Source organism: Anthonomus grandis, chromosome 6 (genome assembly GCF_022605725.1).
Source record: "Anthonomus grandis grandis chromosome 6, icAntGran1.3, whole genome shotgun sequence".
Lineage (NCBI taxonomy): Eukaryota > Metazoa > Arthropoda > Insecta > Coleoptera > Curculionidae > Anthonomus > Anthonomus grandis.
In genome coordinates this window covers 22,968,827-22,990,800 of record NC_065551.1, presented here as the reverse complement: position 1 = coordinate 22,990,800, position 21,974 = coordinate 22,968,827, and the positions used below count along the sequence as shown (strand labels likewise).

General features: G+C 29.8%; 1 protein-coding gene across 5 annotated transcripts in view; it reads left to right on the top strand.

Annotated features, from left to right (window-relative positions):
- Positions 1 to 21,974, top strand: part of LOC126737935 (uncharacterized) — a 220,242-nt gene that overhangs the window by 91,709 nt on the left and 106,559 nt on the right. The window contains exon 3 of one of the 5 annotated variants that reach the window (XM_050443043.1): positions 20,496 to 20,527. The exons of the other annotated variants lie outside the window; for them this stretch is intronic. The gene's annotated coding sequence lies outside the window, so the exon portion shown is untranslated. The remainder of the gene's footprint in view (positions 1 to 20,495; positions 20,528 to 21,974) is intronic. 5 annotated transcript variants of the gene reach the window in all.

Below are 21,974 nucleotides of genomic sequence, written 5' to 3'. Positions count from 1 at the left end.
AGAAAGAACTAATGACTATTCAAAATATTTCCAACACTTAGAGAACTACTGGTTTGGTAAGGGGCACAATTTTACCAATAGTCGCTTATATACTCCATTGGCTGTACGCACCATAGCCACTCTATTCACACCATCTGCACCAGGATGGAGTGTAATAATACGCCCAATAAGCCATTTTAGAGGAGGAAAAAGTGAATTTTTAATTACCACTAGCATCCCCTCTTTAGCTTGAAAATTAGTTTCCTTATACCACTTTTGTCTTTGTTGCAAGGAATGTAGGTACTCGGTATGACACCGATTCCAAAAGTCTTGGTGCATTCTTTGCAACAATTGCCATCTGTCGAGTCTAAAAACTTTTAAATTGGTGACATCTGGCTCCGGAATAGAAGATAATGAAGACAGCGTTAAGAAACGCCCGGGAGTCAATACAGTTAAGTCATTTGGATCTGAACTGATAAAACACAACGGACGGGAATTTAAAACCGATTCTATCTGAACTAAAATGGTATAGAATTCTTCATATGTAAATATTTGCTCTCCCACAATTCTAATAAAATGCCCCTTTACTGACTTGACTCCTGTTTTTCACAATCCTCCAAAATGAGGAGATGAAGGAGGGTTAAAAGTCCATTTAATGTGATCCTGTGAGCAGCTAATTCAAAATAAGATAATATTTGTTTGTGAGCACCAATAAAATTGGTACCACAATCACTAAATAAATGTGTGACTTGACCTCGTCTTGCCACAAAACGTTTTAAAGCTGCCAAAAAAGCATCACTGCTAAGATGAGAAACAGGATCTAAATGAACAGCTTTAGTAGTAAATCATACAAAAATACAAAAATAAGCCTTAAGGACTTTGGCACCTCGGGTCCTGGTAATAGTTATAGGTCACACCCACACATAAAAATGCCTTAACCTGGTTGATCCTATAATAAGAAAAGTCCGAAAACAACGATAACATTTCGACAAATTTCGACGAATTGCATTTTTCGAAGAAATAATCCAAAACTGTTGAACTAACAAACATTGCATAGTTTGCAACCCAGGGTGTAAGTATTTTATGTGAAACTTTTCAATTATTAAGTCAGTTAAACGATGCTTACTGGGTAACAAAATTGGATGTTTTTGTTCGAAAGTAAGCCCAGAATAGATTAGGCGATCGCCCACTCTGAGCAATCCAGTTGCATCAATAAAAACTGCAAGTTTTCTAAAATGTTTTGAAACTAAACGTGACCTTTTAAGGTTTTCTATTTCCTCGTTAAAACAAAAATTTTGCACATAGCCAATAAGAATCATAAATGCATTCTCAAATTCAGTAATGGAAATTTTGACATCTGTGCAACATAAAGTTTTATCTCAATTTTTATTTTTTATTTTTAATACAAATCTAAGACAATAAGCTAATACTCGAATTATTTTATCAAGTTTTAAAAATCGAGTTAATAAATTATGAATATTATCTAATTCTTTTGCTATTAACAATGACATTTTTCTTTCTTCTGACAAAATTATTTCATTTTCAGTAGCTTTAAGATTATCTCATTGATGGGGAGGCCAATGCTAAGGCGATTCTTTTAACCAAAATGGTCCATTCCACCATAGCGAAAAATGTATTAATTCGCTAGGTAACATTCCCCTACTCGCACAATCAGCCGGATTATCTACACTAGAAATATAATGCCAACAGTAAGGATTAATTATGCCTTGAATTTTTGAAACCCTGTTGCTAATGAATGTTTTCCATTGTTGTGGAGCTGACTTGATCCAGGATAATGCAACCATGCTATCTGACCATGCGTAAATGTCAGACAAACAAAGCTTTTTACCATACGTCTTTATTACGAATGATATTAAATCTGCTACAAGAACTGCAGCACACAACTCTAATTTGGGAAGTGAAACTTGCTTTAGAGGAGCGACTTTAGATTTACCTACAATAAGAAAAGTGCTCTGAGAATTTTTAAAACAAAACCTAAGATAAACACATGCGCCATATCCTTTGATTGACGCATCGCCAAATCCACTAATTTCACATGAATTAACTAATTTCAAACCAATTCTACGAGGAATTTTAAGACAACTAAGAAAGGAAAGTTCATTCCTTCATCTCCTCATAAAGATTTTTGTAAAAATATTTTTTTGGTCAAAATTTAATGCTGAATTTTTTATGTCATCGAGAAGATCTTTTAATAGTTTAGGCTCATTACTAGTCCATTTTATTAATTGAAAGCCACCGGTCTTGAGCAGTTCAATAAGTTGGTTTTTTAAATGTAAAGCTGCCTCTAGGCTGTTTTCCCCCGAGCATTCGTCGTCGACAAAGGTTTGAGTTTTCAAAGGCTGACACGCAACAGGAAAGTTATCTTTCTCATCATTAACCAACTGTAATTCGTAATGCTAAATAAGGCGAAGATGCCACTCCATACGTAACAGTATTCAAAACGAATTCCTGAACAGGTTCTTGACTTGAAAACCTCCACAGTATATGCTGATAGTCTCTTTGATGGAAAGATATAAGTATCTGACGATACATTTGCCTAATATCGCCTGTAAAAACAAATTTGTGAAGTCAAAAAAATAGCAATAAACATACAGTATTGGCCATAAAAGTTGGAACTTTTAAAAATTTAAAATTTTTCCAATGTTTTAAATTTATATTTTATTTTTGTACATCCAATCAATAAACATATTTATAAGTAAACAGAAAAGCATACCAGAATTTCAACCTTATCTTGTTTCAGACAATAAGAAATACTTTAAATTTTTGTGCTGGATAAAATGCTTGGAACTTTTTATAAAAGATGTATTTTACAGGCAGTTTTTGACACACCAGTGTGCAAGTGGATTCTTTTTATTTATTTTATTTTGTGTTACCATGGGAAAAGACAAGGCTTATTCCAGCGACATTCACCAAAGAATTTTAGATTTTTACAATCAGGGTGCTAGGCAGCGTAATATTGCTTAAAGACTAAACGTTCCTAAGAACACCGTGTCACGGAAAATTAAGAAATATCGTATATTTGGAAATGTGGTACCAGGTAAAAGCACTGGAAGACCTATAGCCATGACTACCCGTGTAGATAAGCGAATTTGAAATATTTCCCGGAATGACCCATTTTTTCATCCTCCAAAATTTTACAAAAATTAAATGAAGGTGAGCGTTCCAATATCCCTGCAAGAACGGTAAGTAGGCGATTGTGTTCTGGTGGACTTAACAGCTACAGACCTGCTAAAAAACCTTTGCTGCGGAAGAAAAATGTCAAGTTACGCCGACAATTTGCAATGAATCATCTTAACTGGACTGTATAAGATTAGAAAAAAGTGCTATTCAGTGACAAATAGTTCAGTGTTCAATCTGTTTTCCAGTGATGGAGTACTTCATGTAAGACGACCGAAAGGTGACAGACTCAAGAAAAAGTTTATCCGACCTACGCTTAAACATGGAGGTGGTAATATGATAGTATGGGAATGCTTTTCTTGGTATGGTACTGGGCCAATACATAAAATTGTGGGGAAAATGGATCGATTTATGTATCGGGATATTTTGCGAAATATAATGGAGCCTTACACATTTGAGTCTATGCCAGTAAGCCAGTAAATTTTGAATTCCAGCATGATAACGATCCAAAACATTCGTCAAAATTGGTAAAAGAATGGTTGGACCAAGAAAAGATCACAGTTTTAAAGTGGCCGGCCCAAAGTCCAGACTTAAACCCGATTGAAAATTTATGGGAACATCTGTATCGCAAAATTCGGGCATCTGGAACAGTCAAAAATGCTGATGAACTATTTCATAAGCTTGTTGAAGCCTGGACTCACATTGGCAGATACATAATTGAAAATTTGATTGAATCAATGCCCAGATGAATGCAGGCAGTAATTAATGCTAGGATTACCATACTAATTATTAATTATAATATTATGGTTTCAATAAGTTATGTTTTATGTTGTTTTTGAATAAAAATCATTTAGTGCCAAGTATTTTGTTCAGCTTTTTTTAAATTTTTATTCCGAACTGCTACTGGTGCTGAATTTTTGTCAACATTTAAATTAATTAACACTAGTTTTTCGTGTACAACAACTTTATAAAAGAAAATAAAATGCTAATTAAAAAGCACACAAAATATAATAAATTTTCAAAAGTTCCAACTATTATGGTCAATACTGTGTATCTTGTTGCAACTTGGGACCTGTCAACAATGTGTCATTCAGTGATACGCTATTAGTTTTAGCTGAGGCATCAAAGACTACCCTAAAATTAGTGGTAGTGCTTTCAGGGCGAAGCACACAGTGATGTGGGATATAAAATGATTGATCAAAGTTTTCCAAAGGGGTCACTGACATATGTCCTGAGTCCAAAATTCCTTATAATAAACTTTATATAGCTCAGGCTCACGCTGTGAACGCCGTTCTAAGTAAAGAAATCTACAAAAGGCTGTATTTTTTGAATTGGGGAATACAGAATTTTGCTCTTTAAAGGGCAAATCGACAATATATCTACCTTGAGAATTACGAGATATAGAATTTTTATAAATTTGTTCACATTCTAATTCTGTTTGGCTAAGTGGACTTTTTGTCGAGTGGAAATTTTGGAATTTCCTCAAGTTCCCAAAACTTTTTTAGGATTGCATTAATATTATCTAAAGCGATTAAGCTAACAAACGAAAATACTAAATTAACAGTATGAGGACTAACATTTCCAGCTAATATCCAACCAAAAGTAGTACTTACGGCTACAGGATCCCCTTGGCCCCCCAACACACGACCATCGAGCAATGATTAAAAAAATATATCAGCATTTAACAGCAGATCGATAGATCCGGGGACAATAAAATTGGGGTCGGCTAATTTCAAATTTGTAATATGTGACCAATTTTTATTTTCTATATGCATACTTGGTATGTTGGAGCAAATACGAGGCAAAACTACAGCTTCTAACTTTATTTTTGGTAAATTCGAATCAGTAGGGCTAATTGTAGAATTTACGCGAGCATTACTAACAAGACTATTTTTTCCTATCCCTACTATAGGCAAAGAACACTCAGAAATAGACAAGTTTTCTATATTTTTCAGTCATAATGTTAATTTGTGAACCACTATCAAATAAAACCCGAATATGTTTAAAGTTTCCATTACTATCAAGAACTTTTACAATAGGTGTGGATAAAAGAACTACTTGATTACTATTATTAATAGTGCTCGATAAAACTGTTTGCTGATTTTCACTATTAACATGAATAACTAGTTAATGGTACGTCCTGTATAGGCACGACATTTTTATTTGCAATAAAATTGTTTTCACTAGAAAAATCTAACAAAGTGTGGTGGGGGTATTGACAAATACTACACCTTCCATGTGACCTACATTCGGAAGATTTATGAAAAGTACCCAAACAATTGAGACAAAGTTTCTTTTGTTTAACTAAATCATACCTTTCCTTTGGGCTTTTGTTTTTGAAAAATTCGCATTTAAAAATATTAAAATTAGCTTGACAAAAAACACACATTTTTTCATGTTTATTAAATTCCTTTTGAGTTGCTAAGTTAACAGTATTATTATTATTAAAACTTGTACGCTTAATTTGTACATTATTCTGAGACAATTTATTTTTATGTATTATGTCTGGACGTGTAAACGAAACTGTATCAAGAGCAGAGCATTGTTTTTTGTAGGTAGGTATATCATTATTAATGTGTATTACGTTATACTGAATTTCAAAACGTTTAATAAGACTAGAGTCAATTTTTTGGCTTAGCATATTAAACAAAATAAAATCCCATTGGTTTGTAGGAAATGCAAGCTGATTTAAAACATTAATATCTTCAGCAAAACTATCTAAAATAAATCTAAGTGATTCAAACTTTTTCCTATAATAAGACGTTGCTAACAAACGACGATTTTAAAAACGTTTTTTTAAAAGTTTCATATGCTATAGGGTAATTAGTAGCTTCTAAGTGTATTGATTTCTTTAAACTCAAGGGTTCTCCAGTAAGAGATAAACACAAGTATTAAAATTTTTCAATATTTTGTAAAGAATTGTTATTATGAACTAAAGACTCATAAAGATCTCTAAAGGCTGGCCAGGCTTTCCAATTTCCGTCAAAAGTTGGTAAAGTAATTTTTGGTAACTTACCTGACATATTATTTGCAGTTTCCGATTTTAATCCTGGTTTAATTTTATCAGATAATTCAAGAAAACACGAACGAATTTCTGCCACATAAGAATCAAGGTTTCTATAAGTTTGTTGATATTCATCAAAATCACTAGTAATATCCGTTAAAGATTCGAAAGCTGCTTTAAAATCCATATGTTTCCGACGGTCACTAGATTGCCGCGCTTTAACCGCACAATTTTTTAATTCTCGCACCCGAGTTATTGGTACGTCTCGTAAAGCTGTATATTGTTTTACCAATTTCGCGACTTGAGCCATTTTACAATTTAAATGTCTCCAAATTAAATGAAAATATTAAATAAATAAATAAACAGAACGAGAGGTCAACCAAAGTTTCCGACTACGATAACCGGTATTTGCAAAGACCTACGCATTTATTTTTACACTAATCCCAGTCCAAATAATTGAAATTACTCTTATTGCAGTAAAACAATCATTGGTATGTTGTGGAATTTAATAATAGCCTCGAAGCGAGGTATAAACCAGTTATTTTCGTATCTATTTTTTGGTTCTATACAAATTGTTTATAGATAGCCCCGATGCGAGGAGCCTTTCACGTGTACTAAAATGTATTTTAAGGAATTATAATGTAAGTTTTAAGCTAAAAGGAATGAATAAAGATTAGAGATTTAAAATTCTTCACGCATAGCGCATATCGCATAGGCCATCTTTTTTTTACTAACGCGCAAAGATATCGGGTGCAATTATATATTAAAGTTACTTTATTCATTCCTTGCAATAATCAATTATAGATTAATTTTACTGATATCAATCCCAACAAAAATAATTCTCCATACTATAAAGTATTGACCAAAAAAAACACCAAAAAAAACGAATATTTTAGTCAATAATTATATAAAAAAATATAAGTTAGGCTTATAACTTAAAGATGGAAAATATGTAACTCAAATTATCTACACCACTAACATATACAGTGCATCCCAAAAGTAATGTCTAAATTTATTTAAAATTCAGGGGTGTGTTTGAAAAAAAAACGCTCGAACCCGTCGATTTTTATTTCGAGTTGCGCATTTTTGTACGTGAAGTTTGAATATACAGGGTTGCTCAAAAATAAATTACGATCATCAACTTAATTTCTTTAATTGAGAGCGCCTTTTTTTATTTAATTTTTGAATTTCGCGTGGAATTCTACGTATGTTTCATGCATCATGTTCTATACCTAAAGTCAACAGTTATCGAAAAAAAGACGACCAAACATTACTATTGAAGTTCACCTTACGAGTCACCTTATCTCTGAGAATTTTTATACAGAGCAAAATTCCATTCATTCGTATTTTATTGTTGTTGGCTGGTGACCGTGTATTTTCATAGAAACTGTATGACAGTTGTACTCCAAACAGATATTATCAAGTGTGAAGTGTACGAGCAAAGTTGCGGTTTTCACAATGGTAAAGTTAACGGAACGAGAAAAAATAGAAATTCTGTGCATGGTTAGGTGTGGTGAATACGTACTCAAAGAGAAGCTGCTCAGTTATTCAATGAAATCCATCCTGATCGTCTTCCGATATGTCAAAAGGTGGTGAGTAGAATAGAGGCTAAATTAAAAGAATTCGGTCATGTTAGAGATCTGCCGAAATCTGGTCGTCCTGCTCGAGATAAAAATGAACAACTTGACATTTTGCTTTCTTTGGGAGAAAATTCATGCATTCCTCTGTCGCAAATTGGGGCAAATTTACCCATGGCGAAATCTATAGTTCACCGAATAGTTAAAAAGCACAAATATCACCCCTACAAAGTTATTCCTGTGCAAGAGTTATTTGATGACGATTTCGATAGGCGAAATGAGTTTTGTGAACGCTTACAAAACATGTGCAATCTAAATAATAATTTAGTAACAAATATTATTTTTTCCGATAAAGCCACATTCTGTTTGAATGGTAGTATGAACAGACAAAATTGTCGATATTGGGCAACAGGAAATCCGCATTGGATGATGGAGGTAAACACCCAGTACCCTCAAAAACTAAATGTGTGGTGTGGAAGAGTAATAGGTCTCTTTTTCTTTGAACAGACTTTAACGGGACAAGTGTATCTCAATTTCCTCCAATTTGAATTAGTTCCAGCATTACTAGTTTTATTTCCAAATCCATTGGACCCATACTATCCTGACGAAGAACTAATTTTCCAGTAAGATGGCGCTCCTCCGCACTAGGCTACCACTGTGCGTACATTTTTCGATAAAACCTTTCCCAATCGGTGGATAGGAAGGAGAGGATCCATCGATCCATCGATCCATCGATTTGTGGGGATACCTCAAGTCGAAGGTATTTGTTAATAGGCCAAATAATCTAGACGACTTAAAAGAGAGAATTCGCAGAGAAGTGCGCGCTATAACTCCGGAAATGATTGAAAATGTGCAACAAGACTTTATTGATCAAGCCGTAAATGGCAACCATTTTTAACATTTAACCTAATTTTTGTTCTTTTTTTATTTGTTACATGAATCGTCTTTTCTTCGATAACTGTTGACTTTAGGTATAGGATATGATGCATGAAATATACGTAGAATTCCATGCGAAATTTAAAGATGAAATTAAAAAAAGGTGCTTTCATTTGAAAAAATGAAGTTGATGGTCGCAATTTATTTTTGAGCAACCCTGTATATACAAACTTCACGTACAAAAATGCGCAACTTGAAATAAAAATCGACGGGTCCGAGCGTTTTTTTTTCGAACACACCTCTGAATTTTAAATGAATTTAGACATAACTTTTGGGATGCACTGTATAGAAAAAAGTCTATTAGAATTGTGTTTCATTATTGTTTCTATGAGTTGAAGAATAACGCAGACACAAAAAAAAGTCCCAAAATGTAATATTTTACAAAATGCCCTGTATCTTAGATGCTAAGAGAGTCATAAAAATTCTGTTAACAATATCTTTTACAAAAAAAGGACACACTATCGCGAAAACCGAATCCTAATAACTTTAAAAATTAGGAAGCTAGTCCATATAAAGACTTGGAGATACTCTGTACAGCATTGGTAGACATGCAGACATTATCCAACTAGAGTTCCCAGGATAGATATTTCCTAAGGACAGCTCAACGTTTTAATGAAAGGCATCCTGGTCAAAATGTAAGCATGAAGTATGTTCGCTAGTAGCCAAATTTGAAAAAACTGGTTCTTTTACGAATAAAAAGAGAGATCAACCGAGATTACTCGACAAAACAGCGCTAATTTAGATTCTGGATCAGTTTGCAATTAATTCGATTTTATCAATTCGTCAAGCAGTTGTAGCCACTGCATTATGTCAATAATCAATAAGCAAGTTACTTACATTTCAATAACTTACATTTTATTCTTATAAACCAAGTACTGCAAGAACTTGAACGATAACCCGGACAAAGGAATCCAGTTTTGTGACGTAATGACGGACAGGATTAGGGCAGAACCTCGGCTAGTTTAAAATATTTGCTTTAGTGATAGATGTATTCTTTATTTAAATGGGTATGTTAATAATCAAAACTATCGTTACTGGAATGAGGAGATTCTATAGGTATTTAGAGAAGGGCATACTCAGTACCCCCAGAAAATTAATGTTTGGGCTGATCTATTAGGAGATGGTATTATCGACTCAATATTTATACCATAATATTTAAATTGCGACATGTATTTGGAAATGCTACAGAGGTCTATCAAACTACTAATAGCGTGGGAATTAAAAAATCAGTAGGACATACCGAGAATTTTATCTTTAGAAGAACGCTTCTACATGTTAGGCAATGATTGGATGATCATTATCCTAACGAATGAATTGGAAGGAAAGGTCCTATTGAACGGCCACCTAGATTCCCCGATCTAACACCTCTTGACTTCTTTTTGTGGGATCACTTAAAATCTGTGGTTTTTAAAACCCAACACAATTCACTAGAGAAATTTCAGCATGGAGTAGATCAGGAATGCCTCCCTATATCCAGTAAAGAGACTCTCCGTTCTAATTAAGATTTTAGAGTTCTTTCACCCTGTCATTGTTAAACGTAAGTAAAAAATCCTAAGAATCTCAAAAAATATAAATATTTTATTATTTTAATCTAGATGTTTTCTTGTTTACTTATGAAATTTTTTTAAGTGTTTATCGAGATTACTTAACACTACCCGTAATATATAATATAATAAAAAAGTTGAAAAAGTCATATTTCTTTTAACCGTAACCGAGTTAAAAACCCCCAAAATACATAGCTACAGCTAAGATAAGTACGCTTATACACTGGTGGCCAAAAGTAGATTGACAACTACTTATTTTTCAAATTTGTTTATCTCACGGCTTAGGAAATGATAAATTCGGTGGGACAGTACCTGATTAAAAAACAACGGAGCCTATTTGTATTGTTTATTTATATTTAAACTATTTATTCATAATACGCAATTTTATTAAAAAAAAAAATTAAAAACTAAACAATTTTCAAGTGGCCAAAATTAAATTGACAAATTCAAAGCTTACTAAAATAAAAATAAATATAGAAAATTTAAAGGGTTTTATTCAATAATGCGTTGCATAGCCTCTATTTCTTCTCACTTCCACCAACCTTTTGGGCATTGACCTAATTAAATTGTCAATATAGGACGTGTCAATGGATATCCAGCATGCCTTCAAAGCTTCAAAAAGTTCTTGTTTATTTTTGAAATTTTTACATCGGATGTGACGATCAATATAATCCCAAATGTTCTCGATCGGATTTAGGTCCGGTGACTGTGACATACTACACTCCTGCTTCTTCCAAATGCAGCTTGATTTCTTTTGAAGTTGCGAATGGGTCAAGTTTTGCTTTTATTAAAATTAATTTGTCAACACGACTAGTGGTCTTCTTTGGTCGGCCAGTTGTTTTTAGAGGAACAACACTTCCACGGAGATTAAAATTTTTTATTATGTGACTTACTGTTGCCCTCAAAAGAGAAAATTTTCGAGCAATATCCGCCTGTTTAACCCCTTTCCAGTAATCGTCGATTATTTGCATCTTAATATCGATCAATAAAGTTATACCACGTGGCATTGTGAATATTTTTCAAAAATAATAGTAAGGAAAGTCAAATCAACAGAAACCAACGCATAAAACTCAGAGACTGAATAAATATGTTGTTTGTCAATCCAATTTTGGCCACCTAGCAGTCAAACAAAATTATTGGAATGTGATTAAAAAAAAAATATTGAGAAAAAGTGCAAGCAATAAAAATCTATGGAATTTGTTTCTTCAAACTATGTTGTTTACATTCCTGAACACTAATAAGCTCAACCGGTTTTTCCTTTGCTTCAGATAAAATATATCCAAAAAAATGGAATTTGTCAATCTACTTTTGGCCACCAGTGTATATGAAAATTTGTAATTTTTTTCTTATTTAAGAATAAATTTAATTTTGCTCCTAAAAACTAATCTCGTTTTTCGATTCTTAGTTAATAAACTGGTAAACCTATTTATTCCAAAATATTTTTCTTTACTAATTAAAAAAACTATTAATGTGATTTTTTTTTGCTTCTTTAAGGATGATAAATTAAAACTAACTAAACTATTTCTATTTTTCGATTAGGAAAACAAATTCCGTCATAAAATATGATTTAAAAAAAAAATAGCCACAGGTGAATAAACACGTCGCCAACTAAAAAAGAAGGACCGTCTCTAACGAAACCATTAAATACTCGCGCCTTACATAAAATTTCCAAACAGAAAAATTTTAATTTAGAAACAATAGACTTGGTAGGTGGTCAGGCTAAATAATCTAAAACCTTATTTCAACACGAATGTAAAACAAATTTTTGGTTTGCCAATTTTTACTTAATTGGAGCGTATCATTTGTTCGGCAATGACGATTAATAATTTTATTCTCTGTCAATGAAAAACTGTTTGTAGAGTTTTCAATTTCACTGAAAAATTGCATTTTTACGCAAGTTATTAAAGGGCGGTGACGTAGCTGGCGCGCATATTGTTCTGTGTATTTTGACGACTGGTTTTCGGTGACAAGGATTCAGATTTGTTATTTTTGTAAAATGTTTGAATTGCGTGTAAACGAAAACGTGAATTTGCTAAACGTTTATTCGCTGTGACATGGAAAACTAAAATATATTTGTTTTGACATCATTATTAAAACTTTTATTAAAAAATATATATGTAGTTTTAAAAAATAATACAAAATACAGCTGATAAGTCTTTTTTTAATTTACATAAATTCATCCAATTTAATATGATAATATATTCATTAATTAGATTCATTTTAAATTTAAATATCCCTGAAATATAAAAAAATTATCATAAAGAATTCTCACCTAATAAGAACAATAAAAGACATTTAGCCAGATAAGCTAAAGTACCATAACAAATCATCCTCGTCGTCTTGGTGAAAGTAAGAGTTATCTGCAGGTATTTCCTTAATCGAAACCAGTTTGGCAGGTAGTAAGAGTTCTTCGGACTGAAAAATATTTCTGCAGTGCAGAGAAGATTCCTCGGTCACTCGAGATCGTTGACGTTACGTAAAGGCTGTTGACGGTCCTTTTGTAGGCGTTGAACAGTTATAATCTAAAATGGTCAAGATAATAAAATTAATTATAAATGTAAATATGTTTTTATCTGGTCATAACTTAGATTTTAAAGGATTATTTAAGAGAATACAATTTGACGAGTTTTGTGTTTTTTGGGTTTAAGATACGCTGCCTCGAAATTAAGTTAACTTAAAATGAATTAAAGTAACTACAAATTGTTTTTGTTCTACCAATAGGCTTTATTTTATAATAAATGCTAGTAAAGTATTTATTAGTCACTCGTAAATGCTTCAATATTTTAAGTCTAATTATTGACAGGGAAATAATAATGTTTGGTTTTTTTTTACTGTTTAAATTTTTTTAAACCTTCGTCGATCTTTCGAATTTAATTAAAAAAAAAACACTATTTTATATGATGCCTTAGACCCAGGTGGATACAAAACTTTCCAAATTTTTCTGTCATTCTGTTCAAACTAGATTTAGGGACTTTTAGACTAGCCATAACTTTTTTAAAAACTCTCTAAAGTTACATATTTATATTATGATACTGTGTTGTGTAAACAGTCTATAGCCGTTCTTTTTGAGAAGTTCTTCAACTTTGCTCCAATATTTATTATTCGCTGAACATATGCGGGTTTTGATGGATTGATATTTGCAACGCATTTTTTGTTTTTAGTCCCAATATTTATAGGTGAAAAAATACCAAATAACTAACTATAAATGTATTTGTTAATAAATAGAGTATAAGGTGCATCATTGTTCTTGATAAATTTGTTTCAGCTCAGCTTTTAAATGCTACTGAGAATTTATACAGATTACTCTAGAGTCTTTGATACCAGCTTAAACCAGTTAGATATTATATGGGCTGCTTTGAATAGGTTTTGGGGCTTTTTGTTTGCCTGAGTGCAGTCTGTTACAATTGTAAAGCATTTTGCAGATAACCTAAATGATTTTTGGAGAAATAATATTATCCACTAATATTACCATTATATTACATAAAGATATACAACATATGATATTTACATATATGTTACACACATTAATAGATTTGCTGTCACTAACTATATCTCAAAAAAGAGAGTTAATTACAGTTTATTTTACTATAGAATTTAAAAAAATATCCTCTCTACTTCATGGATAGAGTCAAGTGCAGAGATTCAATACTAAGACATTAAGTCCTTTGGAACTCCCACAGCTTCGCATAAATTTTTATAATATGGCAAAATGTGAATAAACATACCAGACCTCCCGCTATCTATAAATGCTTTTCAAATTAATACAAGGGTAGGCTTATAACTAAATGATATAACTGATTTATCTTAATATTGAAGTATTAAGCCTATAAGACTTTATATTTCTGTACACCTATTGCTTATAATAAATTAAATATTAAATAGAAAGTGTTGAGCTTAGGTGGTACTGCTAATTTTATTTTGTCACTTTATCAAGTTTAAACTTCTGCTATATCACAGGTACCCAAATGTATATTGTATATTGTAATTATTATTTCATTTACCAGGCTACAACTCTTAACTTTTCGTTTAGAAGTTAAAATTTGTCTTTTAATCCATGTATCTACTTGTTTTGAATTTAAAAAAGAAATTTGAAATATAGAGTGACGGAAAACTTTTAATCCTGTATGTATTTTTTATCTAATTATTGACAACATGAAACAATATTAATGGGAAATTGTTTTTTACTGTTGTATGGGAAATAGACTACTTACATATACAGGGTGTCAATTTAAAAACTTTCAAAGCAAATCAAATTAAAAAAGTTAGAAAAGTACAATCACCATATTTTGGACCCGATGCACCTCTACCCCGAAATCTTGAATAGCACCACCTCTTTTGGTTAAATCTTATGTTAAAGGTCCTTCGAAGTAGTATTCACTTGCACAAGAATTTTTCCTAAAGTTTATACAGCTTCAATGTAAGGTATATGTTTAATAAAATAAACTTTCTTTTCATAAAGTGTTATTTTATTTAGTTAGATGCTCAAACTGTATTCTGTTTTGGGATAAACAAATATATAATCTATTTTCAAACTCACTTTTTACATTTTGAAATACTTCTCTTGGAATAGATGCACATTCTGTAGTATTTTGTTGCCGTGTTAAGATCATTAAGTGAAGCTGGCTGTGTTTTAAACACAACAATTTTTAAGTAACTCCAAAGAAAAAAGTCAGAGGGTGTTAGATCTGATAATGTCGTCGGCCATTCCACTAGATGTCTTCTCTCATTCCATTAATCTGGAAACGCATCTTGTAAAAATAGAAGAACATAGTGGGGTGGCGCTCCATCTTTCTTTCAGATTATAAAAAGTGCAAGAACATATTATAATTATCGACTAAAAAATCTAAGTAAGACATGACATTTCATTAATATTATTATTTATATTGTCTATATAGTACTTTTTTCAAGTTTTCGAAAAATTGTTTTTTCATCAGTTCATTCTTTATATTTTTCAAATTCAAGGTCTTAATTTTTAAATTTCTTTTATCTCTTTTTATTTTTTTTTAAGAAAAATAGCATAATAGAAGAACCTCAAATTAAAAAACAGAATTATAAAGGACCCCTCATTGTAATAATTGTTTACATCTTGTACACATGTAAAAAATATCGTTCTTTAAAAATAATTTAATTTTTCAATTCTATTTCTCTTCTAGATTTTTGGATACAACTTTTTTTTTAATTCTTTAAAGAGAAAATTGCAAATTTAAAAAAAAATAAAATTAAAATTATTATTTATTACTAAATACTTAACCTTACTCCTATAACCGTAGTTATTATTTATTAATTTTTTTTTGGACAATATTTTTTCTCTTCGTATAAGAAACAGGAAGCATATTTTTGTTACCATTCCTTATAATATCACGTACTGAGAGGACAATGTAAATATGAGAATTCAACTTGTTGGTATATTACTATGTTTTCGCTTAGCTACTATCTAGATTCTCCAAATATAAATAAAAACACACAACCTTAAACCTTAATCATTGTATATGATACCTTAGACTGAGATAACGATGTATGAATGAAAAAGAAACCAAAGATACAACAGATAAAATGTTTAATAAAAAAACCTTGCTCACGCATTTTAAAAGGGAATTAATAAATTATAAAGATTGCATCAAATGACATAAAGTTTTTTTAGTATGTAATTTAATTATGGACATCGACCCATTCTGTAGAAAGGTTTCACAATACGATTCAAGGAAAACGTTTAATTCATTAGGTATTTTACATATTAGCTAATTAAAAGGCGTAACAAGCTATTATTTGTCTAACTAGTAATAACAATAAGATAAATCTACAAAAAAAATTAACTGCGCTTACATGCACGCACAGCATGCCACCTAGTATGAGCTATTGATCATATTTTATAATTACTAGTTATTTCTTAGGCATATTTTTCTTAAATTTATTGCTTTATTATTAAGTTGGTAATAAATAATGACCATGTATAAACCATGCGCTTAAGGTGTTTTTTCTTATGATACTCAAATATTTTAAAACACAAAATAAACTTTTAAATGACACGATTTAATGTGAAAATATATAAGAAGTGATGCATAAGTTGATCGTTTGTATTCAAGTACCGTCGCAGACGAAGACTTTCATGCATTTTTTTTAATGAAAAATGCATGGAATCATATAGGTGCCATCTCGGTTCCCTCGAGGCGGGTCAGTAAAATCCTTGTTTTAAAATTTAAAATTTTCAGACGGTTCAATCTGCAAAGATATAAAATAGCAAACGCTCGGACCATGTTACTCTAAAAAAAGTTGCCGGGAGGGTTTTCTACTGGGGCATCAAAAATGCTTTATTTATGTAAATATATTTTTGTTTTTTTTTACAGTTTTACATGTAAAACATTTTATGCGATGTCTAGACTTCATATTTATATCAATACCGCTGATGTCTTTCATCCTAAGCTATTCTTTTTTTAGTTATATTATTAAAATATTTACCTAGCATTTTTGGCAATACAATTTTTAAGAATCCAATAGCAAAAATTTTTTTTTACAATTTTAAAACTTTTTCTGTATTTTTTGAAATAATATAAAATTAATTTTAAATTAGACTAAAAACACATTAGTATTTCTGATTTATTGAATATACTTACTAATAAGCAAGAAACTAATTATTTGTATCCTTTATAGGAAAATACATAAAATAGCCATTTAAGTTATGCATAATAAGGCTTTATATTTTGATAAAAAAAATTACATTTTTAGAGGTTTACTTAAACTTTCAGTAATTTCATCAAATATGACGTTTCAGTAAAATAGCAGTTGTCCTTAGAATAATATTAGAAAAATATCCTTTTATGTTTATTTATTTTAATGAATTTTATTTCTTTTTTTATTTTATAGAACTAATATTATAAGCAATATAAGTTAAAGAACTTCTTTTAGAAGAAAGTTTTTTATAAAACTCAACTATTTTAAGCTTAGTTAAAAGATTCTCTTCCACTGAAAATACATTCAATATAGAAGAAAAAATTAAGATTTACTTATGGTTTATTGGGTAAGACCTTTAAATTATTTCCCTTGATGGTTTTTCTAATTATATATCTACTTGATATAAAAAAATTACTTGATATTTACGTAATTTTAAAACTATACAAAATTTATTTGTGTAGGATTGTTATTTTCATTGTATTTTTAACTTGACTTGAAATTTGATAAAAATATTACAAATTAATATTTTTTGTTTAAATTTAAGTAATAATAAGTCTCTACTCCTTAATAACTTAAAAGCATATACCAAGAATTGGTTTACCTTTCCAAAATAGCACATAAATTATATATATCACATTTACACCTACGCGGTAATTCACAATGCTAATTCACTTTTAATATCGTTTTATGGGACCTTGATGATTTCAAGTGTAAATACATCATCAGCTACCTATTTTATCATTATCTACGTTTAACCTTACCCATGAAATTTCTTTTTAAGATGGAAAAAAATGCGGCTTGTAACCAAAATTGTGGGTTGATAAATTTGGTATTCTTGGTTCAAAGGGGGATCAATGACATGGTTACGATGTCATAACATTTTATTGGGATGTCAGCGATTTTAGAATTTTTGCTATGACGTAAATAGATGGACATTATTTAAAATGGCCCTGAGGTTTCCTTAGAATGCTACTATAATTTATAGTGTTATTAAACTGTAAAAAAATATAAGAAAATATAAAAAATACATTAATTATTGCAAAAAGGATAAATACATACAACTCGTATTTTCCCACATAAACATATTATCAATCAATGCCGGTAATTGGATGAGTCATTAATGGCATTTACGTTTATATTGGGTCTTGCAGTACTTCAATATGGTTTTCTTGATACTTATGCCTTGTATGCATTGTGTTATTATAATCCCTAAAAAAATTAATTAATCATAGAGGAATTGCTTTAAAAACTATTCATAATAAATAAACAAATTTTTTTTTTAATATTCAACTATATAAAATAGTATAAGTCCAATATGATGCATATTTTTAAACGAACTTTATATAAGTTATAATAATGTATTTGATATAAGTTTTTAGAGTGATACTCATACTTCATAAATTTTTATTCTAATACTTAAAATAATTTCTTTTTACACTGTTTTTTAAAAAAATTATTTTTAGGTATATATTTTTACGCATTTTCCGATGGTTTTTAGACTCTTAAATTAATAATCCATTTTAAAGGAAGTAGTTAGTGCATTTATTATATAGTAGGCATTTAAATCACTTTTAAGTCATTACTTCTCACATATATAATCTCTGACTTGCTTTGATATATGAAACAATTTTTTAGATCCATGACGGTCCAAGTGTCTTAAATCAATTTAAGTTATTTTAAAATATGCCAAGGTTTTTCTATACATAATAGATAAAAACATATAGGAGTATATTTTTAAAATCTTATATAAATATAGGTTATCAACATTCACCGATAAAATCTACATTTTCAAACCATCACAGAACATATCAATACCCACGTTGCAACATGCTTCTTAGCAGAATCATCCTCGGTAGTAAGTCACGTGTTGACCATAAACACCATCATGTTTTCCAACACGAGACCAGCTGGGTACAGAAAGTTCATGCCTATGGAGACCTTCGAATCAACGATGCAAACTTTAAGAATCGACATGCCATACGGTTTAATATGAGAGAAATGTAATATTCATCTCGATACGACCTAGATTGCGGTCACGCGTCAAGTTTGCATGTCACGTGTAATCAGGACGTTAGTAAAAAGTTGATTTTTTTCCTGAAAAAAATTAAAAATTCTATTGACTATTAAAAGTATTAAACTATGCATAATTTAAATGTGCATGATTTTGACAATTTAAGGAATCATAATTATAATAGTTATTATTTTTATTTACAAATCCAAATATATTTGTTATATTTTTACTTGTTAGGCAAGTTTTATTAGTTCAATATTCAATATAGAAAACTTAAATTGTTTTAATGTATTTTTAAATCAACGATTACTTTTAAAAAAATATAACAACGATTACTTTTTAATTTTGGCAAAAATTGAATATTTATTATAAAGCTTTTATTACGTTTCTGCTTAAAATTGCACTAAAAAATACATGTTTTTAAATCAACTTACTAAATAAAGATACTAGTCTTTATGGCTTTATGAGTCGTTCGTATTATCATAAAAATATAATATTTTTTACTAGTAATTTTCAGCAAAGAATCATTTATATGTAAATTTTATCGTTTACTTTAATTTTTCTCATTTAAAAAATTTAAGTTTATTACTTTAGGTCATACATAAAACTTTTTTTTCAATTTTAAATATCTGAAACATAATCTAACTTTTTATGGAAGATACTTATCAAACAATGCATAATCTAAAAAAACCCGATTGCCATTTTCTGTATTTTTATACAACTCAGGGAATATAAAATGTATCTTAAATATTATTAAAAAAAAAACAAATTATAATGTGAAAAAAGCATAGTTTATACAATTAATATTATAAAAATAAGTTTTTGACACATAATTTTATAATATATATATTTTTTTTTATTACCTTATTTTTCATAAATTTATTTGTTTTCTCTTTAGGCTATTTAGGCTTTACTTTTATATATAATTCTGTATTCAACATTCTTTTATCTTACAACAAAAGATATTTTGTATTACGTAATAGTTTGTTTTAAACAGCCTTAATACCTTGATTTAATGTCCAATTGACTAAAATCTTTAAATGTTTTTAAGAAGCATTACAATTCTCCAGAGCAAAATTCCCAATTTTTATAGAATATCTAAAATAATTACTAGATCTTATTTAAATTGCAAAACAGTCGTTCTTTACTGGTATCAATAAACATACCTGTTTCTCCTTTGATAACATGCGACACTCTCTCTTTTATTAGTTAGTTTAGTGCGGAAATTCGAACAAGCGCTTTTGCGACGTATAGTGCGATAGTTCAAAAACTATTAATTTTGAATAAAAAAGGTAAATGTTTGTAAATCAGTTATTAATCTTTTTTAAAATTTAATCAATATACCTTACAATATTTTTGTCCCTTAATAGGTTTATTTTATTTTAAGCATTATTTGCTTAAACAAAACAAAATCTAATTATTCCATTTAAATTGGCAATAATTGTTCAATTCAAACTGTGTTTAATGCCACATAAAAGTTCATCATAATGCAATAACATGGCTGGTATTGACATATTTAATTATTATTAACAAATATAAAATCAGCAGTGTATTGTTGAATATTATCGTTTTGGACATACCAATATAGAAATTTTATTTTAACTTATATTTATGTTACTTTTATCTACCTGTTGCAGGTCATATTATTGTTTGCACATTTCAAATTAAGGTAAGTTTTTTACTTGTATAAAACTAATAGTTAATATAATTTATTAAAATGATATCTATATACACTTAGGTTATGCAAATTTTTAAAATAAAGAGTGAAATAAAGTAGAATTTTTTTTAAGTGAACAGTATTTCAATCATTAATTTATTTTTACTCAAAAATTTCCTGTTAGCAAAAGATCGTGATCAAATTAAATAAAACGTAAACACGTGAATTAAAGGTATTTTTGGTATTAGAGAGAACTCGGAGCTTTTTACATTGAGTTTATAAACTAATTACGAATTCTATACACGTATAACCTGCAAAATTGAACAGCAGGAATAGCGCCGGAATTAATTGAGGCAGATTGTGCTATTTGTTAAAAACAGACGGAATTTGCATACGGTTTTAAATATAGTCCTGCCCCGGCAGTGAATCGTGAATAATTTGGTTGGCCAAATGTGTCGATGCCCGCCATATTTTATTTTTTAATTAGCTACTCTTGCGCTCTTTATTTTATAATTAATAAAATATGGATATTTATGAGACGCCTCTGCTATATTTGTATAGTTTTAAAATTATTTTTTATACTAAAGAAAATCAATGACCATATTTATAAATTTTAGATCAGCCATATTTTACGAAACAAATTTTAACTGAAATATGTTAAATATGAGCCATTTTTTATAGTGTAAAGAAATTTTTAATGGTTTTCAGGTCTTTTGTTAAAATTTCTGACTTATTTAGGTCGCTCTTTTCATTTAAGTGGATGATCTGATAAACAATATTAATGAGTTTATTAATTTTTTTTTTAATCAAACAGTTTTGCAAACTACAGCTGGGTAAACTTAGGCTACTTGTTAAATTTAAAGGTTATTAACATTTTTTCAAAAAATTACAGCAAACTAAGATTAACTGACCTTTATTGGTTAGCCTTTTATTTCACTTTACTTAGCTTTACTTGTTTTTTGACTACTTAAGTACATTTAAAGAATTCGTCATTATCAGACCTTAAATACAAAATCTAAGTGTAAGACAGAGATAAAAAAATATTTACATACACGTACTAACTACACGGTAATAGTGGGAGTAAAATTACCTAACGACAATAACATACTATTTATAAAAAGTTTTTATATTTAATTAAATTTGACAAAAATCCTATACTAAATTTAGGAATAAAAAAAGTTATTGTGAAACTAAGTACAATTATTAAAGATGAGCCTCTGCTCAGTTATCAAAAAACATCATCAATTAAAGTTTAAAATATAATCTGAGACTATTGATTTTGTGTCCCTCCAATCTCTGAATTTGGGCTATTTTTTGCCTTAGTGATTTCCATTTTATCAGTTTAGTTTTCTACACTTACTACAATACTGATGAATAACTGACACATTTTTAGGAATCGTAAAACTGTGCCCTATGCTCAGAAGATGGATAACAAAAGCTTGTTGGTTGGGTATATAAA